We start from the raw sequence: 4978 nt of genomic DNA on the forward strand, positions 1-4978 counted from the left end.
ACAGCAGCTGAGACGGAGCCCCTAGGGTGGGGTCCGCAGCTACTGCCCACTCAATAAGGGGGAAGGGTCTCCTATATAGGTCCTAAGCTCAGATTTCAAAGGAGTGACTCATCGCTGTCCTTGATGTGAGGCCCAGTTCGTTATCACCTTCAGCTAGTCCCAACCAGGATGCAAGGCCCAGTTAATTGATGCAAGGCCTAATTCATTACTGCCCTTATCCAGTCCCTCAGTGAATCTCCGCACTTGGTCACTTGGTCAACAAGAACACAGAGAACAAAGGCCTCTGTCTCCTGACCCAGGTCCTGGGCTCTTTTACGAAAAGATTTGCTCATGTTTATTTACCCAGAGACATGCAGCGGAACTCTTAGAATGAACCCTGCCTCATTTCCAGTGGGGTGTCACAGTAGTTTCACCAAGATGTAGGCATCTTGGTCTCAAGATTAACGTGCCTACAAATTAGACATTGAAAATTGTTCTGTGATCATGGAGTAGATAAAGTATGTGAAAAGGCTTGAAAGGCATTTTCCTGCTTCGGGATATACAGCATCTTTTACTGTCTGCTCCGGTTACCTGTTTGAGTTGCCAAAAGTGGTGCCCACTTTCACCAGATGCTCCCCTGTAATCCACCCATGAGTCCTCCAGAGGCAGTGGGGATTGAAAGGGGAGGCTTATAGCTGCCTGTAGCCAGATGGCACCAGGCTTTCAGAATTTCTGACCATCAGATGGTTGGAGACAGGCTAGGTGGTGTGACGCATGAATGAAAGGCAGCCCCAGTTACCCAGATACCGCCTGGGCTCCTGGGCTCCTGGAGACACTTCCAGTCCCATTTGGGAGGCCCTGGTTGGAGGGGAGGGAGGTCTCACTTGGCATCATCACGAGAAGGTTGTTCTTTAGCTTTCATTTTAATTTCTTTGCATGCAGATGTGTGCGTGGGTGTGTATGCATGCATTACCATGAAGACAACTTGCCCCTTTCAAATAAAAATTGTAAAAAAAAAGAAATCTTTGAAAAAGTATACTTGAAGGATATATCTGTCCTGTTCATTTAAAACCTGTATTTATAAAAAGGGGTCTCTGCCTCTCTTGTTAGAGATACAGGCGATCATGCCACAAATGAAGTCCGTAGCTTCCCGCACACGACCTCAAGGAAAAGCCAGAGTCCTTGCAAAACAACCCCCGGGGCACAGCATCACTCTCCCGCCTGGATCCCTTCCAAACCCTCATCCCCAGCTCTGCCCACACCCCAGACACACCCCAACGGCTCATACCTGTGGACCTTTGCCCTGGATGGGCCCTCTGTGCAAACATCCAGGTTTTTGTTCAAACATCATGCTCCCTGATGACTCCGTAAGCAAGCTCGCCCTCAGCCCTACCCTACACAAGCCCCTTCATTGTTCCCCATAGCACACATCGATCTCTGACATGCTCTCCACCTCAAGATCTCTTCCGAAACCTAAATTCTACAAGGACGAAAGCTTGCTGTCTTTTTTACTAGTATACCCCAGGGCCTCGGGCCCCGCACACCCTTACAACATTTATAGCATTTATGAGTGGGTGAGCTCATACCGAACAAGAGCTGTCCCTGGTCTCTTGAACCTTTCTCTCCAAATTGTTTAACTATGTCTTTCGGTACTAAACGGCCTGTTTTTTGAAGAGCATGCATTTTGCTGCTATTTCTTGATTATTCCATTTACAACACAAAAGCCCTCGCTTCTTTTGTGAAAGGTGATGACCAGTGTTCTTATGCCGCCCCCACCTCCTCTTTCCATGATTCTACCTTTCCATTGTTATATCACATTATCTTATCATTTATATAATTTACTTCCATGATAAATTATTAGATATAGTGAGACAGTGAAATGTAGCCACACACTTATTGACGCAAACCCTTTAGGAACAACTCTAGCAATGATGAAGCTCCATGAACAGAAGTTGCTTTCCATGTGACCTAGAACAGTCTCCTGCACACAGCACACCGTGAATAAATATAGGTAGGAGGCGCGAGTGAGGCCCTAGGTTCAGTGCATGTCACTTACCCACGGGTCACTCATCACTGCATGCTCAGGACGCGTGGCCGGCCTCGCATTGCTACTCCTGGCTGTCCCTCGAGCGCTGCACGGGTGTGTGATCAGCTCCAGGTAACCTTCGCCGGCTCCCTTTCCCTTCATCTACAAGGGAATGAGTCCCTCTCCACCTCCCTTGAAGTCTCATGAGTACAATTGCTGATGTATAATTGCTGATTGAGTGACCCAAGCCTCCAGCTGGGCTACAGCCTCCATGGCAACATGGAGATTCTCCAGCACCCTTGAAGCCCACTGCTGACAAGTGTCAACCTGTTGGAACAGACCTGTGAGGAGTTCTGGGTGAAAAGCTCATGGCCTGCTTGCTACCTTGAGGCGAGAGAGAAGAGACTGAAGGATTTCACCAGGTGAGCCCTAGGAAGATTTCACCCCTTGCAGAAATTAATTGGGATCACTCTTCATGTCCCTGGCTTCACGAATCCCAATTTAGTTGTTCAATTATTTAGTGTCCTTCTATCCACTTTCCTAATTCAGATCATCTGCAATAAAAGTAAATTTCAATTGAGTTAAATTGGCCCAAGGTCAGCATTTCTTTCCAAGTTACAAGCAGTGCTTTATGGTACATCTGAGTCGCTTTGGGCTGCACTGGACAGAATAAAGCTAACTAAATTCAATTGAAACCGCCCCTGCATCCCTACTGCTGGGTCTGTCCGGCAGAAGTGGATGCTGCCCATCTGGGGACCCCACACAGTGAAACTCTGCTTCCCCCTACCTCTCCAGCAGGGCTCAAGCACTAAGTTGAAATGGATCAGCCCCTGTGCCCTATCACACAGCAGCCACGCCAATCAACCAGAGTCCACGACTTCACAATGGAGTTTAGTAAGCACACAATTCACCTGCAGGTCCCTTGAGATGTTGTTGATCTGCCAATCAACCTTTGGATTTAAGGCAAGACAAAGGATACCAAGTACATTAGGTGAAAATTCACCTACTTTCTTAAGTCTCAAAGCTTTGAGTTGATTCAAAGCATCTGATTGTAGATCTAAACACTAAACTTACCAATACACCTTTATACTTTGTTAACATTTTTTAACAAAATAGAAGCCAGGTAACATTCTAAGTGAATGTGCCCAGCTGACTCCTGAGCTGCCCAAGTGTCCGCGCTCTATTCAAACTGAGCAGGTCACAGCAAATCTGACAGAGAGGCTGGGTAGGTGTGGCCGCTTGTACCTGTTGATTTAGAAACACTCTTTGCCCCAAGGTGAGTGGTGTCTATTACACAGTTAACAGCATTTAGCCTTCTTGACATAGGCCCTAGAACTAATGTATTATGAGCCTGATTCTCCCCATCACCCCAAAGGCCTGGGTAACTCCTATTTTTTAGGCCATAAGAGAAATTGGTGGTTGGGAAAGTAAAAGCATCAGTTCCTCCCAAACCTAGCTGATCCACTGACTTTCTTGGCTATTAAGGGCAGCCTAGGAGGAGGCCTGGGCCAGCTATATCACTTACAGGCCTGCGGCAAAATGAATTATGGGGTCCTTTGTTCCAAAATCATTAAGAACATCTCCATGGTAGCCGCAGAATATTTTAAACCAAGCGTGAGGTCCCTCTAAGGTCTTGTGTCCCAGCACCCAGGGAAGGTTTCTGACATGATTTAGAAAAAGAAAAATTATGAATGAGAAAACTAGCCAGATCCTCTCCCTCTGGGCCCTTCTTTCTCCTCAACACATAAGTCAGGGAAGCACAGGAATGATGGGGAAGGTGGTGTCATTCATTGAATCACATCTTTGAACAAAAATTGTCCCTGTCAGCTTGAGCCTGCCTTTCCTTCATTTTCCCATAAAATAGGTCAACCTTCTGATTGAAAAAAACCTAATGCCAAGGTCAGCCCTTCAGTCTGATCACCATGAGGTTTACACATCCTTGATAAGGACATGCCCAGCATGGACGTAACAAAGAAGGGTGTGTCATCTCAGATAAGTTTTTCTGGTGATCGGGCTTCTATCAGATGTCAATGATCTACCAAGGATTTTGTTAAAGACCCTGATTCCTGAGTCCTCCCTGGTGGCACAAGGGGTCAAAGCGCAGCACTATGAAGCTACTGCAGCCACTGCCACAAGAGATCAATCCCCCTCCAGGGAGGTGACCCACCTCTCCTGACTCACCCACCGCTCCCTTCAAAAGTATATTCTCTGGTGAGGCTGGGAAGCATCTCACTGGCCCAAAACACAAAAACACAAAAAGGCAGCCTGAGCGGTGCCTGTGGGGGTGACCCCTTGTGGGGACACAGGCCCTCTGCGTCCGCTGTCTAAGCTAGGCTCCTCGCAGCCAGGGGCACCCTGGGAGGCGGATACAAAGGCAGAATGTCCGTGGGGTCTGCTACCTTCTTCTGTGTTCCCCCCCCAGCACCACGGTGCACACATCACTGGACCCAAAAGTCTGCTGCCTGACTCAACGGATTCTTTATCTTCAGGATCCCCCCGACCCGGGGTCGCCAGGACTCCTCTCACCTCCCACCCTTCCCCATCTATTAATATTCACCACATTAAAAACTAAAATTTACAACAGCATTTCCCCTGCCAGACCAGGAGCTTCTGGAAAGCAGTGTCCCGCTGCCCCAAAAGCCCCCAACAAACACTTGCTAAGAAATCCATGCTGACACTCCCTGAGCCGACTATTTTTCTATTTTTAAAAGCCAGGTGTGAAAACGTCCTCTTGTGCAGGGTTGACCCTTCTGTGCAGTTACACTACAACCTAATGACAACTCCTTCCCTGATGGAAAGCATCAGCATGGGAAAGTTTTATTCTCCCTCCAGCTGGCTCGCTCCCTCTCCCTCAGTTCTACCCTGTTACTGGCAATTCTCAATAAAAGTTCCTTGAGCTTCTCTGTTTACCAGTTATACCAATCAATATTCTGCTTGGTGCAGTTTGGTTTGACTTGAGTGCGCGGTGGATGG

Source organism: Condylura cristata, unplaced genomic scaffold, assembly GCF_000260355.1.
Source record: "Condylura cristata isolate star-nosed mole 26May11 unplaced genomic scaffold, ConCri1.0 scaffold00017, whole genome shotgun sequence".
Classification (NCBI taxonomy): domain Eukaryota; kingdom Metazoa; phylum Chordata; class Mammalia; order Eulipotyphla; family Talpidae; genus Condylura; species Condylura cristata.